We start from the raw sequence: 23,819 nt of genomic DNA, 5'->3' as shown, positions 1-23,819 counted from the left end.
GGTTCTTAGCCTTTCTTTTATTAATGTGGTGTACCACGCTGATTGATTTGCAAATATTGAACCACCCTTGAAAACCAGGAATAAATTCCACTTGATCGTGGTGAATGATTTTTTAATGTACTGTTAGATTCGGTTTGCTACTATTTTATTGATGATTTTTGCATCCATGTTCACCAGGGATATTGGCCTATCCTCTTTTGTAGTGGTGTCTTTATCTGGTTTTGGTATCAGGGTAATTCTGGCCTCATAAAATGAATTTGGAAGTTTTCCTTTTCTATTTTTTGGAATAGTTTGAGAAGAATAGGTATTGACTCTTCTTTAAATGTTTGGTATAATTAGCCACAGGGCTCACTGTCCTTACCAAAATTTAGCTATTTTTCTTGAATAAACACACTTGGATTCTGGCAAGCATTTGTTAATTTTTAGAGCTCTGATTAAGTCAGTTTTGTCAGTGTTTCCATTACTTCTATGGAGATCTTTATCCCACCATTCCAGAAATCCTAATAGCCTCCTTTCTTCCCAACCTTGAACAAGCATGTTACTTAACATCAGTGAGCCCTAATTCCTCATCTGTAATGTGAAAACTGTAACATTAGCCTCATCAGGTTGTTGTAGGTACTAAGAGAGAAGCTATTGACCATTGTGCCTAGACTGGAGTAGGCTGTTTAGAGAGGTTGTTTCTCCCCTCCCTCTTTCATACTTCTAGGTCATTTTGCACCACTAAAATCTTTCCAAGGTCTAGCTTAAAAACCAGAAGTTATTATTCATACTTGTTAAAATTATTCATACTTGTTATCTCTCATTGCCTTTGATGTTTGTATTCCAACTCACCTTTTCTTTTATAGTCCTCTCTGTATTCTGGCATTAATGTTTGGCTCCAGCAACCTGTTTCATTCAGTTGTCCTTGGATTGCATATGATGTGGAGATTTTTTCAACTATTTATGTTTATTTTCTGGATTTGCTTCTCCTTTATCTCTGCTCTCTCACTGGTACCCTGCTGACTACAGCCCCCCCCCCCCCGCCCCGCTCCTTCCCAAACCAGAGCAGAATCAATGAATCAAGACATTACTTACTTGAGTAAAAGGTAAAAAAAGCATTCAGTCTCTGCTAGCAGAGCTGTTCCTGGGTGCCCAACCCCTTATTTAAACAGCCTTCAAATAAATCTCTCTCCCTATCCTATACATTTTTTCAGAACCTCAAATTCCACCATTTCCTTTAAATCTCCTTCATGCCCAATTTGAAGCTCAGTCTGTTTTTGCACATGATTGCAATCAATTTATTTAACTACTTTATCTTTTGGTCTGTTTGATTGCATTATGGCCAAAGCTTTGGCAAGGCCTGTGTATTAGCATATCAGTCCAATGTTAAAAGCATCAGAAGAAAACACAATTTTAAAAGGTTTGAGTATAAAAATAGGCAATATTTCAGAGAGGTATTTATAAAAGGAGTTTTTGTGCAGTTTGTCCCTGCATAATTTTGCCCATGGCTCCCAAAATAAAAGTGAGTTATCTTTTAAAGAACGCCATTCAGAAAATGGTAACTTTAGACAGTATCAATTAAAAACCTGCTGTAAACAATTAGGAAATCAATTGCACACACATTTTGCCACTTCTTACCAAACAACTTCGTACTACTTTTGTCAGGCATATTACTTCTTTTTACATTTTCAAGGTTTATAGTATACACATTCTTAAACTGGCCTTTTAAACTGGGCAACAAAATATCTACATCCTTTTAAGATAATAAATGTATTTTGCAGTCTTTGTTCTTGGGATGCATAATATTTTCCATTGCAAGGCTGTACCATAATTTATGTAACCTATGTCCTATTCTGGGACATGTAGGATATCTTCCATTTTTCTCATACGAGCAATAGTTTGATGATTACTCTTATAGAATTTTTCTCACATAAATTTTTTTCCTTAACCTGAAGAAGGAAAAATGAAGAAAAGTTAAAAAATTTAAGTCTGGGTAATCATTGGCTATCAGGTTGACCAAGCATACAGGAATTTCAATTAATGGATACTAAACCTACCATAGTTCACCCAGAAAATTAAAACGTAAATGCTTTTTTTTCCCCGGGGTTTTGAACGTTGCAGTTAGATAACATCTGAAAAAAGATATGCTATCAAATGGTGCAGTATCTGACTAATTTCATTGTTGAGGCAGGTTTGTGAAATCACTTTCACCAAGGCTCCGCTTTGATGCTTTGTGGCTTTTTGACGTAAGTGACTACTTACAAAAACTGAAAACACGATGAAAATGTGAGGACAGTCCTGGGTTCTATACATCCCCGGCTTTATAGACTCTAGCAGATTGTGAGGTTTCAAAGCAGGCTATTATTAGGAATTCCTAACTCCTACCTTTTTGGAACAGTACATGATACTGACTTTTTCAAATATTTCATTTCCTGACTATCATATTATAAATTATAAACCTACGAATTTCATATGCATATTATTGTTCCTGTAATTGTAGTACATTGCCACCCATTGTCTTGATGGCATTTTGTGCCTCATCAGAGGCTCTGCATGTACAGTGTAAATATAAACATTAAAATAACTTTTAGCTAGTTAGTACCTTTCATACTATTTCCAAAAATTGTACTGAAACACAGGACTTCACAGAATGGGTTAAGGTTAGAGGAGTTTATTTTTAAGAATCTACCTGAATATGTGCTTAGGTTAAAGGAGAGACAATGTGCATTAATAATTCAAAATGCAACGTTTGTACTTGCCTAATTAGAAAAAGCTCTTCACTGAATCCGTTGGGTGGAGTGGAGTGTCTGTATGTTACTAAAGTCTCTGCATCATTAGCTTTCCTCTTCTGTTTAGAAGTGTTAACAGAGAAGCAGATACTATTGTAAATATGCCAGGACTTTGCAAGGGATAGATGGTTAAACAAACATGTATTAAGATCCTACTCTGTAGCGAGCCCTAGAGTAGGTGCTGGAGGGCCTAAGATCGATGTTTTGTGGTTTCTGTCTCTGATGAGTTTATAGTGTAGAGAGAGAAACGGACCCACAGACAGGTCATCTTAATACAATTTTTAAATTAGTATTTAGGCAGAAGCATTACAAATATCTTGGGGAACAGAATCTTGACCCTGTCTGGTAAGGTATGGTAATGCTTGAACTCAATTTTTCAAGATAAAAGCGAGTCATAGAGGGTGGTCCATGCAGCTGGAACGAAGGAGCAATTTCAACCTGGTTTTTTCAAGTCCCACTGTGGCCAATATATTGAGTGCAAGTGTGCAGGCTGTGTGCTGAAGTCCAGCCCGTGATGTTCTGACTTGCTTTCTTAGGCTCTTCTGTAATTCATCTGCTTAGAGGAGGCACCTTTCTGTAATCTCTCTGTTGAGAATGGTTCCTTTTTGTATTTGTTCACTTGGAAGGGGCACTTACACATTTGTACAGATTGTTTATAGAAATTAAGCCATTTAGACAATGCTACTGTACTTCTGGCTTTGCACTGTTGATCAGAGGGTGAGACCTTCTCTTCATATCATCTCTAACTCACACATTCTCTAGGCATCTAATACCCCTTACTTTCTCTTCTGGAAGCCTCCAAGTATCCTGAGCTTCCTTCCTGTAGGTAGCCAAGAGCTAGCAGATTGAGAAGTAGATGGAGAGGGTAGGTCTGCACTCTGGGCTATCTGTGGTCTAGATCGAAGTCCGTACAAACTGAAGGAAACTTGGGCAGCTGGCTGACCACTCAAGGGAGTGATTCTCAAAAGGCAAGAGCTGAACAATTAGTTTCCAGAAAAGTCAGCTTCCAGGGACTCGTGGTCTCCCCACTTTCTTCTCCTTTGTACATGGTGTATGCCTTCCTCCCAATGGGTTGCTTCTAGAGACTCTGCCAGGGGAAAACTTCCTGTGCCATAGCTCCAAATCTTTCTGTCTTCCATTGTTCTCAGGCTTTGTTTATGTTTCTGCAGTGGCTGATTCTCATCCACCTGACCCTCTGCAGCCTTGGGAGAGGGAAAAGCTCCCCGGGGCAGGGGCAGGGGCGGTGGGGTGGGAGGGGGGAAGAACAACTGGAAAAGTTCAGAGAACTAAGTTCAGAGGTGTGTATATAGGCAAAAACAGATTAAAATTTGGAATTACTATATTGCCATGTGTGTATATGCTAGAAATCACTAAAAAAGAATGTTTTTGGAAATACTTAGGATGGTAGCCAGTGTATACAGTCACTTGTTTTATCTGAAACCTTCATTCAGTAAAACTAAGTCTCTAAGAAATAGGTCTACAGTACTGGAATGAACAGTGTACAATAGAATATCAGAACTCCAGTAAAGAGATAAGCTTGGTCAGTCACTATCTTTGAAGTTGTTAGGCAAATATTAACCCCATAGATAATAAAGAATTGATAGTAGTTTAAATTGCTCTTCTAATCCTTGAGGGAGACAGACAAGAGGAGCCTTAAGAGTATTCAAAAGCCTTTGGGGCACCTGGCTGGCTCAGTCAGCAGAGCATGTGAATTTTGATCTCGGGGTCCTAAGTTTGAGCCTTTAAATTTCTTACTAGGTATCTCTAGGGAGCTCCAAGGAAAGGGTTGCAAACTGGGAAGCATGACTTTGAACAGAAGTGGTGTGATCTTTGGGAAGTCCCAACCCAGCAAAGTCTTTTTTTACTTAAAAGTTGGACACAAAAGTCTGATCCTTAGCCAAGAAACCCAGCAGTTGCTGTTCAGCAGCAATCAATTGGCAAGTAAAATACACATTTCAGAGAAGATATGTGCTGGGATAGAAGTATCCGAACAAATTGGAGGATGAGATCATTTGATCAGGTCTCCTGGAAGAGGTAGTTATTGACATGGAAACATGATCTAGAGCGACTGAACAACTACTGCTCCTTAGAGTAGGCCGGTTCAAAGTAATTTTTGGCACGGTGACCAAAATCCTGCAGACACTCTCCCACCACCCTCTCCACCACGTTATGATAGTGCTTCATAGGTGCAGGCTGAAGACCTCTTGTAGCACAGCGGTCTGCACGCCTGGGGTACTGGAAAGCGTCTGCTTACTAGATCCTACCCTGCATTTACAGCACTGGTATCTCTGAGATGAAACTGGAGAATCTGACTGTTCTTGTAATGACCCCGAGTAATCCTCAGGTCCATTAGCACTCGAGAGTCATTGGCTTAAAGAATATAGTATACTCCAGACAGTACCGAGACGAGAACATTTAGGATCTGTTTTCACAAAGAAGCCGCAAATGTAGACTTTAAGATGCAGATATTCCATGGTAAGCAGATATCTCTTCGTGAGAGCCTACAGAGCTGCACTGCTATTTCAAAATAAGAGTGGATAGAGGAGAAAGAAGGGGAAAAAAATCTGGTATTTACATAGTAGCCTGCCTATATTTAAGGTGATAAATGTGCATAAATAAATTGCACCGAATATTAGGGTGGTATGCTGGTAAGTGTGGAACCACTAGCTTTTTTGGGGAAAAAAGTCCTGATTTGTAGCATTTGCTGACTTTTGGGGTATACATACTTACACGTTCATCAATTTCAACCTACCAATGAGTTAGCAACCGCTAGCAAAGTTCTTAAGATTTTAGTAAGTCAGTTCTTATGAACCAGTATCAGCCAGCTCCACTGATTTTATATGTAAATTACTATTTATATCTATAATTTCAAAGTTAACTTTGTAACTTATTTATTACATTGGAGAGTACATAGTTTCTTTTCCATGTCCCTGCCAACATTCATATGCCCATGAATTTTTTTCCCCGTTTGCTGTTCTTTGCACATCATTATGATTTTGCAGTCAGATGCTCTACCACTGAGCTATACCCCCATCATTATGATTTTGATAAGCTAACATGGCCAGTACACTTTTCATTTAAATTGCTTCTCTAGAATTATACATCTTTAATGTGCTTTTGAAAAGGAACAAAGAGGCCTTATATTAGTGACAAAAAACAATGACTACTAGAGGAAGTTAAAGGTATTTTTTTTTTAAATTTTATTTATTTGACAGCGAGATATAGCGAGAGAGGGAACACAAGCAGGGGGAGTGGGAGAGGGAGAAGCAGGCTTTCCACTGAGCAGAGAGCCCGATGCGGGGCTCAATCCCGGGACCCTGGGATCATGACCTGAGCCGAAGGCAGATGCTTAACAACTGAGCCACCCAGGTGTCCCGTTAAAGGTATTTTTAAAAAGTATTTATAAAACTAAGTGGCACCGGGCGCCTGGGTGGCTCAGTCGTTAGGCGTCTGCCTTCGGCTCAGGTCATGATCCCGGAATCCCGGGATCGAGTCCCGCATCGGGCTCCCTGCTCGGCAGGGAGCCTGCTTCTCCCTCTCCCACTCCCCCTGCTTGTGTTCCTGCTCTCGCTGTCTCTCTCTCTCAAATAAATAAAATCTTTAAAAAAAAAAATAAGTGGCACCAATATATCAGATACCATCTGATTCTTTTTTTTTTTTAATTTCTCTTTTGAAAAATAATTTGGTTCATCGACTTGGAGGATAAGGAGGTATCTGGCTCAATTGCTAGAAAACTCTAAATAACTGTGCTTGATATTCACTGAGAAGTGGGGGCTGATGTGCTCTGGCAGCCAATGGGTCTGGCAGGGAAATATTTGTTGTATAATTTTCTGAAGAGAGGAAAGGCATGGGAGAAATCTGGGGAGTTCTTAGAACAGTATCTAAAGATATCCACATAAAATTTTTTAGAGTTGGAGAGGTTAGTGAGGAAGTTCCTCAAGATAATTCTGACTTATTATGATACGATCTATGGGCTATTCCCCATTTCTCTGCCCAATCCACTCTCCCTTATGAAGTATGTAGGTAGGACATAGGCAAATACTGGACTAGAGTCCTGATTAATTCAGTTCCACTGAAAATTGTTATTTTTAGAGGAAGTTAGGAACTAGGAATTTTACAAAGCATCATTAAATTTTTCTTCTACTGAGTAATTCAGCTAAAGTAATGTGGGCTAATTAGTAGGGAGGAATATTGTGGTGAGACTGGTTAAAAATGTGAAATATCTGGATTATATGTTGTTAAGGCCTGAATGGGGTCCCCCCTTCACAATTTGAAGCCTTAACACTATGTGTGACTGTATTTGAGAATAGGGCCTTTAAGGTGGTAATTAAGGTTAAATGAGGTCATAAGGAGGGGCCCTAATTGGATAGGACTGATCTCCTAATAAGAGAAGGATAGCTTCACTATCCCACTTGCTGTCCTCCCGCTCCCCCCCCCAAACCATCCCCATGTGCGTGCACAGAAAACCCAAGAAGAGGGTCCTCACCAGAACCCAACTTGTGATGCTTTGATCTTCGTGATGCCAGAACTGTGAGAAAATAAATTTCTGTTGTTTAAGCCACTCAATTTGAAACATTTTGTTAGGACAGCCTGAGCAGATTAATATATGTATTTTATAAAATGAGGCATTTTAGTACTTTTAAGCACATAAAATAATTTAAAACAGGCCAAATATTTTTTTAATCACTATCAAAACAGTAACCGTTTACACTTACTGAATTCTGCTCTTGTTGCTTCTTCATCTTTTTTGGTCAGGCACAGTCTCAGTTTCTCTGCTAGTATCAACCCATTTAATTCTCACAGGGCTATTAAGCTGGTACTCACATTATTGTTTATCCTGTGTTACAAAATGAGGAAACGAGGCGCAAGGGTTTTAGGAATTTGTTCAATGCCACAGACCAAGTAAGTGGTAGCATCTTTGAACCCATCATTCTGACTCAAGAGTCCAAGCTCTTACTCATTGTGCTAGAAGAGCGATTTGTTTGTGAAATAGGGTCATTTTGTGCTTGTTTAAAGTTTTATCTTCCTAAACGCATGAAGCTTTTTTTTTTTTTTTTAACCATGAGGCTACCCTTTGTACAAGTTATTCCTGGAGGAATGGGGGTGAAGGGTAATATTAAAAATTCGTCTAGGCTTTTTTAAGATTTCATCCCTCTTTACCCCTACACTTAGTGCAGCCGTAGTGAGCCCCTGCTACCGATAGAGATGTGTCACATAACCCTGGAGTGCCGGGAAGCAGAATGTCTGAGAACCACTGGTTAATATCATTAGGTTTTTTATTACTACTAATAATGATGGGCCTGAATGACTCTCTAGCCCATAAGTTCTGCTTACTTGATGACACATGCAGGAGAATATGCACAAACATAATTACTTTAACAACAATGTTTTTGGATGTCCAGCATACAGGTGTGAGTAAATCCAAGAAAGTGGATCAAAATCTGTTTTCATTGAGTTTCTGCATACTTAGTGAGAAAAGTCTAATATACCTTGGAGGAAAAAAAATGTTAATGTGAAGAAATATATTTCAAAATTGAGATGGAAATAGTTTAAGGCAGGACTCTGTTGCAGTATTTGATTTTACAAAGAAATCTTACTCTTCCCAGAATAACCCCAGGTGGGTTTTAAAACAAGTATGTAATTGTGATAGGGTTCTTGTGTATATTCCTATGTGTGGGAGCATTAACGATAAAACGTGAAGTCAGAAATCACATGGTAAAAGAAAAGTAGCTGTTGTGCTCACCAGAGATAAGATGGTGTTACAAGTGTCTGTTGCATTGGCTCTGGGAGTCTTGGTATTTTAAGGAAAATACAATCTAATAGCTTGCATAGATCTCCCTGAAGGTATAACTCGCATTATCACTTTGCCGTACATTTTATTGTCCAAACTCTGGTTAACATTCTGCTGGAGAACAGAAATAGTTGATTTCTAAGAATAAATAATGATGGATCTGTAGGATTCATTAATTTACCCTGGTGTGGGTTTTCCTTGTGGCCTTAAATGTTCCCCTACAGCTGGGTGATTGCAGTATTCCACATGTTCTGGCTTCATAAAAAGGAAGAAAGAGCTGGTTACTGCCCAGTTTTTTTTTTTTTTTTTTTTTTTTAAGTATCTATATCTAATACACACACACATTTCCTGAGTAAAACAAAGGGTGACTCGGTGGTCATCAAGAGCCTTCCTGTTTTTGCTATATTTGGTGTCTTCCTGCATTCTTCCCTCTGGCTCCACAGCTCCTTCAGATCCTCTGTCATGCCCATTTGCTTGAACTTTGAACCTCCCTTGGCACCTTCTCCCAGTAGTTAAGCTCCCATCTCTGACTGTGTAAGATCTTCAGTATTTTTGAGGATTCCTCTTCTTTTTTTCATGGAATCACTAGGTAGCAGTTAACTTTTGGTTCCAATAATTAAAATGCCATTTATTAAAGTTATAAGTTCAAAGACTTAGTACTTCTTGAAGAGTGACTTTTTATGTTTGGCTTACAAATCTCACTATTAGAATTTTTAAGTCTAGCAACTTGTAACCATCATTTTAAAATATTTTGGGAAGAATATTTGGCACCATTTCAAACTTAATACCTTCAAATATACTTAGCTGAATTTATAGATTAAATACTATATGTTCAATATTCTTCCTAAATATTTCAATTGTCCAAAAGGAAAGACATGTCCAAAATTAAAACAAATGATCTTTCTGGATAGTAAATATCTCCAATTAATATGACAAGCTTATAAATACCTTCAATTTTCTTAATAATTACACAAAATAGTGTAACTTTGATTGAATGCTGTCCTGTGTTCCCTCATTCTCAAAAGCCTGCAGCTTTCTGCTTGGGTTCTACCTGACTGACATGTACTGGTGAGAATCTCCTTTAGAGGAAAAGCCATGTAGATATCGATAACCCTCAGTGCAGTTCCTTTTCTCAGTTTCTGCTTGGTTTTGGTCCCCCTCCGTTGCTTTCAAAAAGTTGTTAAATAATTTATACAGTTTTAATTGTTTTATGTAAGAGGGTTAGTCCGATATCAACTCCTTTGTCATTCCCTGAACTGGACCTCTTGGACCAGAAACTCTTGATAAATACAAGGAGAAGGCTGAGCACAAATAAAACATCACAGATAATTACCCAACAACAAATAATGTCTTCTTTCATAGGCAAAGGTAGAAGATTTAAAAGCAGAATTCATTCGTGTCTTGCATCATACTGATAAAGTAAAATGGTTGAAATTTTGTTGTGCGGCCAGAAAAGCTACTGACTTACTAGCAAAACTAAAGGGAGGCTGCCATTTCATTTGTGTGACCAGCGGGGCTCTGGAGTTGGCAGTGGCTCAAAATTGGTCTTGAAAAACCTTGCTCTAGAACTCGTGTTGTGTTTTGTTCTTCCTTAAGTGGCTTAGATACCCGACAAATAGAAGATGACTGGTTTGTCAGCCTGCAAAAAAAGAGGGATATGCCTTTAGCATATCAAGACACTTATGCAGAGTTTCATGACTGTAAGTTCTGTGAGTTTAAACTTGTGGGAGAATTTGTTATTCCATTTGAAACTTTTCTAAAATGCCTCATTAAATGCTATGGATAAAAAGTAGCAAGGAGTAGGTACAAAGAAGGATGGTGGAAGAGAAGATAATTTGCAACAAAACATTACACATAAAATGTATTTGAGGGGGGAAAAAAAAGGAACAAAGAAAAGTAGGGAGCTGGGATACCTGTCTCAAACAAAAGAGTAACCACTTTTGTGAACTAATCTAAGCCAATCTGGCTGGTCAACAATGTCACATCAGATAAATAGAGAAACATGGGAGGAGGCTGCCTTCATGTTACCAGGTGATATTTTATGATGAAAGCAAGTCTTAGCTAACCCCCATTTCTGCCTAATGTACATTTATTAGTGGACTGGAACAAACAGTCATAGAATCTGCTCTTGTTTCCTCAGGAACATTCATCCCTCTGTCCTCAGCCACTCCGACAGGTAGCTTACATGAAAGATTTAACCTGGGCTCCTGGGTGGCTCAGTCGTTAAGCGCCTGCCTTCGGCTCAGGTCTTGGTCCCAGGGTTCTGGGATCGAGCCCCACATCAGGCTCCTGGCTCAGCAGGGAGCCTGCTTCTCCCTCTCCCTCTGCCTCCCTCCCTGCTCATGCTCTCTCTCTCTCTGTGTCTCAAGTGAATAAATCAAATCTTCAAAAAAAAAAAAAAAAGAAAATATTAAAAAAAAAAGTGTACTTAGAAACTAGGGCCATTCTGTGGTTATTTTTGAAGGGTTCACTTTATAGTAGAAATATGTATTTATAGGGGCGCCTGGGTGGCTCAGTTGGTTAAGCGACTGCCTTCTGCTCAGGTCATGATCCTGGAGTCCCGGGATCGAGTCCCGCATTGGGCTCCCTGCTCAGCAGGGAGTCTGCTTCTCCCTCTGACCCTCCCCTGTCTCATGCTCTCTCTCTCTAGCTCATTCTCTCTCTCAAATAAATAAATAAAATCTTGAAAAAAAAAAAAAGATTTAACCTGAAGCCAATGCAAGAATATTTTGATGGCAGTGTCAGCCAACACTTGCTGGGGTCAAATGAGAGTTGTCCCCAAGATGGAGTGGGCCAAGGCCCTTGGAGTCTTGGATCTCAAGTGATTCCCAATTTGGATTTGTTGAATTTTGATGCTATCTTCCTTTATTCTCACATACTCTCTAGCCAACCATGTATTTCAAAAACCATTCATTTTAGCAATGAAAATTTACTGCTAAGATTTCTCTGTGATTAACAAAACTTCTTGTGAAGATTTGGATAAAATATTTGAATGCTTAAGTGTACTTCCTGAGTGCGGATTCCTCTTTAATCTATTTCAAATGTTAACTGAATGCCCCTGCCTTGAATATTTTAAAACTGGCCTATACCTGCATATAATACCTACTTACTGATGGATTTTAAAAGCCATTTTCTTTTTTCTTTCTTTTTTTTTTTGAGTACCACCGCCACAGCCATGAGGTTGGCTTCAATGCTGATGAAGCGCACAGTATCGTTAGAGTGTGTAGATGCGGTCTTGGGTGGTGAAGATTATAACCAGAACAACATCAACCAATGGACTGCAAACATAGTGGAACAATCCTTGACACATTTGGTTAAGTTGGGAAAAGCTTATAAATATATTGTGACCTGTGCAGTGGTCCAGAGGAGTGCCTATGGCTTTCACACAGCCAGCTCGTGTTTTTGGGATACTACATCTGATGGAACCTGTACCGTAAGATGGGAGAACCGAACCATGAACCGTATTGTCAGTGTTTTTGCCATTGCTATTGTCCTGTGACAGATTAAAAATGTTCGGCCAAAGCCATTAACTTAAAAAAAAAAAAAAAGCCATTTTCTACACAGATAATAAAACAACTCTCAGTGACAATCAGATTTGTTCAGAATCCCTTCACCCAAATGAATAGATTTGAATCCCCACCCATGCACTGAGGGTAGACATGGCTAATGAATAATTAACTGCTTTCGGCTTTGGTTAGATACAGAGTCACAATGTTCAGTTATCAGAAGTTTCAGTCAAGATACAACTTGTCATCCTAGCCTCAGTCTTCCTCAATTTAATTCAAACGTTGATTTTTATTTCAATTTCTAGGTAATAACCAACATTCTCCATTTCACATAGCGCATTGGGAGCAGCTTCAAGCAATACACATTTGACATTTGTAGTCATTAAGCATTTGGGTTTTTTCCTAATGGGAATGGATAAAGTGGGAGGCAGGCTTGTCCTGAGTATCACAGCTTTGAGAAGTCAACATTGCAGATGATTGCTCAGGAGCTGTCGCAGCAAGAGACCACCTATGAGGAAAATAGAGATAATTACAAACAACAATCACAGCTGTTAGCGGCCGCACTCAGAACACATCCTCAGCGTGAGAAGATTGCTACTGATGCATCAGACGTTGAGCCGCACTCAATCACTGGGATGGACCCAGAGTGGAGACAATCTAAGACAAAGCCAACACTAATAATAGCAGGAGAGGTCAAAACTGAGTCCAGAGTTTGCCTTGCATGAGAAAGTTTTAATCATTTCAGAATTAAGGGCTAAAGGCTTAACATATTTTGCATAAGAGCTTTATTATCTAGAGGTTACTTACCAATCAACTCTGCAAGCTTTCTTACCATACTTTAACATTTCCTATAGATGGCACTTGAATCATTATGCTTATTTTTCCCAACCGCATAAGGAGCCACTCTTCGTGCAGTTACTGGGCTCTGCCATTCAGGAAACATTCCATTGCTCCTTGACAGGGACATATAATTTTCAGTAGCCAAGGCTTAGTTATGTTTGATGCTTCTCCAGAAAAATAATTATGATTCAAGAATATTCATTTTTGGAAACACTTGTTCATTTTATTTCCTGTGAAGCATATTTAATCCTGGGATTGTTTAGTAACTCTTTTTTCCTCTAATTTCTTTTGCATTAATATCTTACCAAATCCACAGAATAACCAGCAACCATGACAAGTTGAGGGATACAAAAAGATAAAACACGTGTAAAAATAATAATAGCATAAGTCAAATAGATTAATTTAAATTCTGATAAAAATCATATGCTGCTTTGAAATAAGCAGCATAATCAGAATATATAAAAATTTATAGAGTAAGATAATATTGCCATCACTGTTCTTCTCTGTGTCCCAAATCTGCATATCCTATTAACATAAATTATATATATATTCAAGCATTTGAAATGTTTATTGTCATGTACAGAAAAGATATTTGAATTTGGCAAAGTGTTAGTAATGTGTTTGCTTAAGGAACACTGAATGCAAAAATATATTGATGAATTTTAGGTTTTGTTTGAAGTAAATGAGGGTTAGCTGGCCTGTGGTGAGAATTAGCTGGAAGTATCTATTTGAGAGACAAAAATATACAGATTAGTTGTAGCCTTGGCCATAAATGAGCTTGCATGGAGAATGTATAGAGGAACATCTCTGATCCTAAGGCAAGCAAACAATGATGGGTGTAGATTTAGTTAACTAGAGGAGAGGGATTTTAGGGTAATTACTGTATCATTCCTATTCTCTTTGCCTTAAAAGAAAGGTGAGGTCAGTTCCAAACTCATAGTGGTAGTTCCTTCTTAGAAGTCTGGAAAGTAGTCCCATTTCTTTTTTCAAATCTTAGTGTTTTGTTTTTTTTTTTTCCTCCCAAATCTGATTTTCCTCCTGTTAATGCTGATTTTGGAAGGAACTTACTGGAAAAATGTATTTTTTCCATGCTCCTGGACCCATATCACTGTGCAGCTAGGTCATGAGTAAAGTGAAGACTATGGGAAAAACAGCACACGTTCCTTTCCTGCATCTTCCATCTGTGACAATTAATCAACAAACTAAAGAACTTCTGAGTGTGTCCAAGTACATTCTAGGTATAAAATATTTTAAGCATTGTGACAAATATTTTACTTGATCTGAACAATAATCCCAAAAGAAGAAAGGGAAAACATTCTTACTATTCATCAGACTCTAAAAGCAGCTCATATTTATAGAGCATCTTATACTATGTAAAGTGTTTTAATACAATTTTCTCAATCCAGCCTCAAACAAATTACCACGGTATCAGGACAATTTACAAGAGAATAAATGTGAGTAGTTAATATTCACAAAAGTTGTTCAAGGTCACTTATGACCAAAGAAGTACAAATTAAAATTACCAGAAAACATTTTTACTTGTCAAATAATTGAGGACATGATGCACTCAATTTTGTCAAGGGCATGTGTTGGCAAAAAGGTTACTGCTGCTATAGACTGCTGGTGAACTTAGAATCTGTTATACCCTTTCTGAATGCTATTTTGGCACTAAGAATTCACTCAGGGTAAATAGGAGATAGAAACAAAGATTTATGTTTAAATGACTACATTACAGACTTATTTCTAATACAGAATATGAGAAACCATTTATGTGACAAATGTAATGTGAGGCAGTCATTTTGGAACATGAGGAAATCTTGCAAATGGAGACTAATCATCAAATGGCAGCCTAATCATTTGTAATGGCCATCCCCTAAGTTTTAGATAAGAAAAATAAAATACTTGCATAAGGCACTATTCTTTTGGGATTCAGGTGTTAGAGCCCAACCTAACTGTGGCATAACCATACTTGCTGGTAAATGTATGAATGCATTTACTTAATATTTAAAAATAAGTTTGTGATGATGCATTGGAAGCAAAGACATTCACGCAGCCATCCTTACCCTGTGTGCTTTAGGCCTTGAATTCTTTTTTTGCCTGATATTAAAATCTGGCCCCTGCTTTCTTTCTGTTAGCGTTTTCTGATGTATCTTTGACCTTCGTTTTACTTTAATCATCTGGTGGAATTTTGTTTTAGGTAGTTTCCTTGTTATCAGTATCTCACTGGATTTTGTATTTTGACCCATTCTCCAGGTCTGTTTTTCAACTGGAAATTTTCACACATTTGCATGAAAATATATTCATTATATATTGTGAAGTAAAACGTAACAGGTTACAAAGCGATATATTTAGTATCAGCTCACATATGTAGGATTAAATCCCAAATTTGTGTGCGTGTGTGTGCGTGTATGTGTATACATACAAACATATATCAGAAACGTAACTGCTTATTTCTGTGTGGCGTGAGCTTTTTTCTTCTTGCTTATATGTATTTTTTCATGAACACATATCACACACACAAAAAGAATTAAAGTTTTATAAGTAAGAGTTAAATAGTTTGCAGCCAGCTTCTAAGGGCAATGAGGGCACCTGAACTCTTGATGGAAGAACTATTAAAAAAATGTAAACCTCAAGTTACCTCTGGATCTCTTAGCCAGAGGAATAAAACTGGCAATTATTACAGATAAAAAAAAATAAGTTTTAGAAAACCTCAGTCCCTTTATTGTAAGGTGCAGAAACTGTGTTATTAGGGAAGCAGTAGGAATGAACCTATCTGGTAATCACTGACTTGGTAACCACTGCAAAGCCTATAGATACTGAAAATCTAAAGTTATTTTAAAAACTATAGAAATAAATGTCTCTGATTAAGCTGCTTAGGTAATACCCTTTATTCTGATTCTAAGACTTGATGATCCTGAGATTTCTTTTATGAGTCTATGGTTGATTTAACAGCCACATTTATTATCTGAAGAAAGTGAGAAAGATGGTGTTAAATGTTCCTCAAAGTGGAATTGAGGTTTTAATTATTACAGGACATATGGAAGAAAGGGACACTGAACAGCTCAATTCCAAGCCTGAGAATTTTTCAGTGAATATTTAAAAATACAACAGTGTGCCTATTCAATTAGGAAGCTGTTGGTGTTCATTTGCTTTCACTGGGCAAAAATTTGGCCACTCAAGTCATTGCAGCACTTCCAAATTAATAAAGAGAAAACTTTTTGTAAAGTACTGATTAATATTCCCTTAATTTTCACTTACACAAAATCAGTGCTACAAAAACTATGTAACATTTTTGGCTATGGACGTATATCTTGTGATGTAAATTTTAAGGGCACCATTAACAGTTAATGAAATCTGCAAAATTAAATTCAGTATCCTGGGCTATAGGAAATTCTCAAGTTTCTTCTTGTTCTGAATTACTGTAGTGAAGATGCGAGACTTCTTGACTACTAAAACCACGTAAAGAATACAGTGTTTCTCTTCCTCAGACACCCTCTCAGAAGACTTTTTTTTTTTTTGTAGGTGACAACGCTTCTATTTAACTTTTCTATAGCATCTTACTTTATGTCACATATTCTCCTTTCTCCCTGTTTTCCTGCCTTTCTTCTTTCTTGCCTCTTTTCCTTCTCAGTTATTGAGATTAAAATGTTGATGCTACTATGGACAAAGTGCTATATTTTGGCATCCAAGGGGGCCTAGAATACTCCCTCAAATGAATTAACGCACCTGGATGCTGGCATAGATGAGCCTGCGGGGCAGTTTGTACCTGCGACTGTACACAGTGGAGAGCAGAGGATGCTCTGTGTCCTGAGGACATGTGGCCCCAGGGGGAGCTCTGCCTTCCTGGAAGCTGTGCCCAAGCCTGTCTGCCCTTGATTTCTGTTCTGTCCCAGCTCACTTCCTGTTCCTCACTCCCTCTATCCCTCTCCATCCATCTAGTTCCTTTCTTCATTGCTGCGTCTTCTTCCTCTAACTTGTCTGAAGCTTGGCTATTCTTGAGGCTCCGTCTTCTTCCTTATATACCCACTCCCCTCAGGGGCTCTTGTTATACTTGTGGCTTTCCTTATTTATGAAGGCAGACACCAAACGTATTTCTCCAGCTCTGGCTCTGGGCTCCTCACTGGACATCAGTACTAAAACTCATTTTTTTAAACCAAACTCCTTCTCTTTCCCCCTATCCAAACCATCCCTTTGATGTCACATTTTTGCTCCTGTATCACACTTCTCTAGTCACCCAGACGCAGAAAGTCTGATAGGCTTTCCTCTAATCAGACATTCCTTTGCTGTATCTCCTGCATCCATCCTTTCCTTTCCATTCCCGCTGATACCATGCTGGCTCCATCCGCTTCGAGATCAGTTGCACTGAATTTGAAAGGTCACACAAAGATTAGCTTATTCTTGCAGCATTTTTAGCCTTTCCCTGGTCCAGTTCTCCCTGCATATATCAATCTTCTTTTAAGGTTAATCTCTCTTGCCTTTGGGACTAAATCCCTTTATACTGCATATGAGGGCTCGCACGATTTACCCTTTATATACCTTTGGAGCTAATCTACGTTTCTCACACAAACCTTCCATTCCAATCCAATTCCTCGAACATTGTTTTTTTCCTCCATGTCTTTGCTCACTCAGTTCTTCCTGTGCTGAAATCTTCAACACGTTTCTCTAGCAAAATCTCACCTTTCTTTAAGGTCCAACTGAAAATTTCACCCCCTCTCATGAGCTTCTCTCAACATGAAAGGATATGTGCTGCCTTTTAAATTCAATCATGTTCTATAATGTTTTTGGTTATTTCTCAGTTTTATGATGCTTGGTAGCTTTATCCTGTAATACATTTTATCTCTAGTTTTTGATTATAAACTACATGTGGCAAGGAGTTTATTTGTATTTTTCACAGTTAATAATAAGGCACAACATATTAGTTTACTGATTGCTATCTAGAGATTATGTCATCTATTATAAAAACTTTTTCCCTCCCTTCTCGCCATGAGTGATGAGTAATTCTGAAAGTTATTATTCAAAATAGCTACCTACAAAATAGGGATTGAATTTTTCCTGATGATATATGTACTTAGTTTTTTCCCCACTTGAATGCCAATGTGGGTTTTGGTCTATCATTATTTTCTTCCACTCTTGGGGAACTCTTGGGGTATTTAAAGCTCTAGAGCTCTATTTGTCATTGGTAAGTAGTAACATTGTGCACAAAATAGTCTCAGGAAATTAGCAAAACAAATTTCTTCATTGTATAACCAGAGGCAAAATTGCTGGATTTAAACTATCTGAGGACTCAGGACTGGCCCTAAAGACTTTTCCATTACAATCCATAAAAGTGAAGAAGTTTCCAAGGCTAAAAGTAACACATGATCAAGTTGGGGGCCAGCAAAACTAATGAAAAGACTTTTCCCAGAAAGATAGTGTGGTCATCTTTGTCCGGGGAAATGATCCCCCTTTCTGCTCCGTGATGTGTGCTGACAGTTAAGCTAACAGCAGTCTCCTTTTCAGCTTCTGAAAGCAAAGGTTAGTAGTTGGCAGTAAAAAAAAACCAGTACAGTTAAAGTAACTGTCTAATAAAAAAAGGCACATTGTGTAAATTTCAGCACGATATAAAAAAAAAATTTAAATACATGGAATTCATGTTCTAAAAAGCAGTTCACATAATTTGCGTATTTAATCTTTGCAAAAAAGTGTAGAAGAGCTTGACCAGAAAACGATGCGGTAGCTTCGAGAGAGAGCTCTTTGTTCTCAGATGTGAAGTAATTTTGACTTTTTTATATACTGAAAGCAGCATTGAATTAGAGCCACCCTGGAGTTGTAAAGATCTATAGAATCCTCTCTTTAAAATCACTTTTATTGATTCATCTATAAGCAGAAATATTAGAATTCAATTTTGTATAAACTGCTTTACATCAGGTATTCATCAAAATATGCCATGAATATTTTCCATAGCCTCTTTTTTGCATTTTCTTTTCTAAGCAAACTGAATTACTAAGTGTTCACTTGGTATAATTGCCCACCTCTGAATCTCTGTTCTCATTATCTTTCCATCAGAAATCCTGAAGGATTAGGTATATAAGCAACCCAATCTTAAGTTCGTTATGATAGAACTAACCACCCCCTTCTTGTAGCAAACAAATCTGGATCCAAGTTCACCCTTAAATTCTATCACACACAGTTGTGTGGCTACCTGATAAACATCATCTTAAAACTAGCAAAGGGAGGACCTCTAAAGGGTTAAAATAGTGGGTTGTACAAATGATCTTTGCAGTTGTAATGGTGACTTTAGAAAAAATATCACGTCTCTAATTTTTGGATTTGAAGATATTTGCTGAAAGAGCAAGAACATACAGTTTTTAACATCTAGATTTCATTTTCAGGACTCCATTCAGCATTTTTACAACACACCAAATCTGCAGTCATTTCGATTGCTGTTTATGGCCTCTTGTCTCAGCCAGTTCAAGTGGAGGTTAAAGTTGACTGCTTCAGTAGAGTTCCCTATTCCGAAGTGGGACAATTTTCTGGTTTTTTGTTTTTTTGGCAGTGTGTGACTTTTAGTCTTGTTTGCAATCTATGTTTTGATCGTGAAGGTTTTCAGACTTTGTTTTTGAAGTAAGAACTTTTGATTATCTCTTTGAAGGTTCTAGCTTTAATCATTTTTAGCATGCTTAGAAATTAAAGAAACAGCATCTCATTAGATGCTTATGAGAGACCGCTGAGCAAAAGGCAAAAACCTCACTTTCGAGTAAGTGGGTAAAATGCCTGGATGGAACTGACTTATCTGTATAAGTATGGTTCTTAATAAAGAATTTCTGAGAGTCATTGTCGGTTGCTTTGCTGAAGTCCTGTTGTGTATCACGGTGATTCTGTAAAATAGGAATGTGTAGGTGATATTGGGGACTTCTGCAATTTTTAAATGGCATCTGTTTTTTTCTTTCTGGAACGACCTCTCCATGTAATTCTGATGGTGTGGATGTAATTTTGCCATCATTTCTATGTAACATAGATCAAATATACCACTTTGTTCTAATCTCAGTAACTAAATTATTGTCCCAAGGGTAAGAACAGAACTCAAAAAAAAAAAAAAAAAAAGTCATCCAGAATCCATTCATGTGGCTCTTAGGGGAGAGACACCTTGCCATTTTATCTGGGTTTTTAGTATGGAATATGTATACTTCAAATGGTAAGGGACCATCTTCGCTGCTCCATGGGAAGAATCCTCCTGGAAATGAAGCCAACCCAAAAGAAAGCAGAGTCAATAAATTATGGTAGTCAATACATTTTTGTTCTTAAACCAATTTCAGTACGGTTTCTGACATTGACAATCAAAATAATTTTTTTTTAAATTTTTATTTATTTGACAGAGAGAGAGACAGCGAGAGAGGGAACACAAGCAGGGGGAGTGGGAGAGGGGGAAGCAGGCTTCCAGCGGAGCAGGGAGCCTGATGCGGGGCTCGATCCCAGGACCCTGGGATCATGACCTGAGCCGAAGGCAGACGCTTAATGACTGAGCCACACAGCCACCCCAAGAATTCTAAGATTCCTCTCCCATTTCATATAGAAGAGGTTACCTGACTTCACCTAAAATACACAGCTAGTCGGTGGCAGGCCCAGGTTTTGAATACAGATCTTTCTCCTTCCAGAACCACAGTCCTATAGTGACTCTGAAAATAGCTTGGGAAATCTCAGGACCAGTCAGTTACTTAAGATGTCAAGATGGCCATGGGCTCTGACTCCAAGTTATGCAACCATTTTCTTCTTCCCAAAAGGTTTTTGTATATCCTGAAATGAGAGGAATAGTTTTTGAAGGATGGATGTAGCCCAGCAGATTCTAGCACATATCCTCTATTTGTGTGGAGACAATTTTTTTTTTAAGATTTTTTATTTATTTATTTATTTATTTATTTATTTATTTATTTATTTATTTATTTGAGACAGAGAGAATGAGAGACAGAGAGCATGAGAGGGAGGAGGGTCAGAGGGAGAAGCAGACTCCCTGCCGAGCAGGGAGCCCGATGCGGGACTCGATCCCGGGACTCCAGGATCATGACCTGAGCCGAAGGCAGTTGCCCAACCAACTGAGCCACCCAGGCGCCCCCTGTGTGGAGACAATTTTGAAGAATGCTTGCTTATCTTAACCTTGGCAAGTGACAATGTTTTGTAGAAATTGCTTTTTTACCTCTGTCAGTGTTGGCTTGCACTGGTTATAAATTCCGGTTTACTGTGGTGCAAATAGTCAATATAATCTAATACCTACTGATGGGAGCTGGGGCAAAAATCCCTGGATTTTGATTGCCATCCTCTCCTGAGATGGATCTTCCTCATATGCACTTCCATAGGCTGAGCAGGGGCTGTTACTCCTCTCTAGTCCCCACTGTGTTTTGATGACCTAGTTAGTAAGAGGTCTATGCTTGGATGGCATCAATAACTATACTGTGGGAATGCTGCTTCTCTGTTGTCTGAGACATTGAGTGAAATCTTACCGTCTGGTAAATATTCATGGACCACTATGTGTATCTTTTGTTGAGATATGAACAAGTATAGGAATTCTTTTCAAACAAGAAGATTTCAAAACTTGTTCTACAATTTCCTCAGATTAACATATTGAAAGAATTTTCAGTATTAAGATAGCACAGTTCGGGGCACCTGGGTGGCTCGGTCAGTTAAGCGGCTGCCTTTGGTTCAGGTCATGATCCCGGGGTCCTGGGATCGAGCCCCACATCGGGCTCCCTGCTCCGCGGGAAGCCTGCTTCTCCCTCTGCCACTCCCCCGCTTGTGTTCCCTCTCTCGCTGTGTCTCTCTCTGTCAAATAAATAAAATCTTTAAAAAAAAAAAAAAAGCACAGTTCTTACGTGTAGGGAGAAGTACATTTCTTCCTGGAATTTAAATCTCTTAATAATTTATGGGGATAAGGTTGCAGGTATTAATAATTTAAGTGTCTCAGAACTAGTGGATACAATGAGAACTTGTGAATAGTAGATGTTCGGGTCTCACAGATAATCAAGTTTTTGTTTTATTGTTGGACCCTTTGGTTTACTCGAAAGGAGAAAGAAAACGTTCAGTACACTGATTCCAAAAGTTAGGAGTCAAATATTCAATATTCCTCAGAGTGCCATTTTAAACTCTGTTTATCCAAGTTCCCGGATGGAGGCTGAATTAAATACTGTATCAAAATTACTTTAAAGTGCATTTGTACTGCCTGGTACCCATTTATATTTAGTTAAAAAAAAAAAAGGGAATCCAACTTTGTTGCTAGAAAATCTAGTGTTTGGGGATTACAATAAACAGACATGGCTAGCTTAGCCCTAATTTTTAAAGTTTTTAAACATAAAAGTATAGTATAAAATGCAAATTGGAAATTTAAATACACTGAGGTGAAGAAGCATTAGCCACTGCTTCCTCCTGAAAATGCAATAAACTAACAGTAGAGGTAATTTTTAAGGTTATAGATAAATAAGGACAATGAGAGAAGAGGAGATGTTTGCAATGAAATGTCGGAAGCTGAAGAACAGATGGAAAAGTTACAACTGACTTCGCAGATGCCAGAAAACGGAGTCCTGATTACACAGTGGAGAAAGCCAGTGAGCCAAATGATTTAGACCATGAGACCTGAAAGGGGTTCTAGAATTGTTGGTGCTGCAAAGTACTGGAAGTAGAGACAAAAGTGGGCTGAAAACAAGAGTTTTGGTTGAAAGTCTTTTAAGGAAGTCAGGCACCCAGTTCTCTCCTCTGCTGGTCACTGCTCCCCTCCAATGCTGGCAGATTTGTCCTCTAAAGAAGGTCTCTAAGCTGCTTCTATTCAAAAGCACATTTAGTAAAGAATGGCCCATGGTTAAAGCAGGGGAATGAAGTGAAAATTTATATATGTTCATTCTCCAAGCTTGCCTGTTAGGATTATCTCCTCAAGCAAGAATTGAAGAAACTCCCTCTGGGGAATGATTGGCCCACTATATGAAGATGCCCACTATCCTCAATGGATTAATTTAGGCAGACAACCCTAAACAGAATCCACATTCAACACCCCACCACCGGTAGACCTAATCAACAGTTTTCTGGCTCAGTCATAACTTTGAGCAGACACTCAAGGATCACCAGGTATTTGGGAAAGCCTCTAATGTGAAAGGCATAAACCAAAATAAAGGAACAGACAAATAGAGTAATTCAGAGGAAAGAGTTTCCATTGTATAGAAAAGGCAAAATAATCCTAGTATACCACAGCTGAAAATGAACACTGATCTAATAAAAATGTTTTGTTCTCTTGAGTGAAAAGGAGATGAGAAGTATGAACGCATGGGTGGGAGTCACATCTTCACAGTGGGAAGTCAATAGTGTCTAAAACTCAAAGGTCAAGAAGAAGCAATTTAAATAAATTGCTCAGAATAATAAAAAATTAATAAAAAATGGTAAAAGGATTCAAAAGTGGTTGCCTCTGGAAATCAGGAAGTAGTGGCATATGGGAGGTCAGAGGCATGCTGTTTTTTAAAAACAAGAGCTATTAACTCTAAACTGTGCTCATGTAGAACTTTTACAAAAATAAAATCAAGGTAAAAATATATTACATGCTGGAAAATTTCAAAAACTACAGAAATATCTGGAATAGGATTTTCACAGACCCCTTTCCCATTCTATATCCCAATATCTAGTCATTATTAACTATCTCTGCATATATACATATATGTAATATATATTACACACAAATACTTATTCTAATATTTCTTTTTACTAATGAGATTAAAGCTGGTTAACTTCCTTAATCATATAACCTTATTAAATTTTTATACATATGGATATGTATACATATATACACATACTTTATACATACATACAAATAACTGTCTTGTGATTTAGAAATGAGGGTCTCCAGAAGGGAAAACAACAGAAAAACTTCCAAAATTGCATTAGAGCCCCTCCTGACACACATAA

The 23,819-nt window shown here is 38.1% G+C and overlaps 1 pseudogene; it reads left to right on the top strand.

The window, feature by feature from the left end:
• Positions 1-12,088, top strand: part of LOC102748951 (dynein light chain Tctex-type 3 pseudogene) — a 35,348-nt pseudogene extending 23,260 nt beyond the window's left edge.
• Positions 12,089-23,819: the final 11,731 nt, after the last annotated feature.

This window comes from Leptonychotes weddellii, chromosome 7 (genome assembly GCF_054177405.1).
Source record: "Leptonychotes weddellii isolate Sample4059 chromosome 7, ASM5417740v2, whole genome shotgun sequence".
Taxonomy (NCBI): Eukaryota; Metazoa; Chordata; class Mammalia; order Carnivora; family Phocidae; genus Leptonychotes; species Leptonychotes weddellii.
Note: the sequence above shows the minus strand (reverse complement) of the source record. Positions and strands in the feature narration are given on the sequence as shown.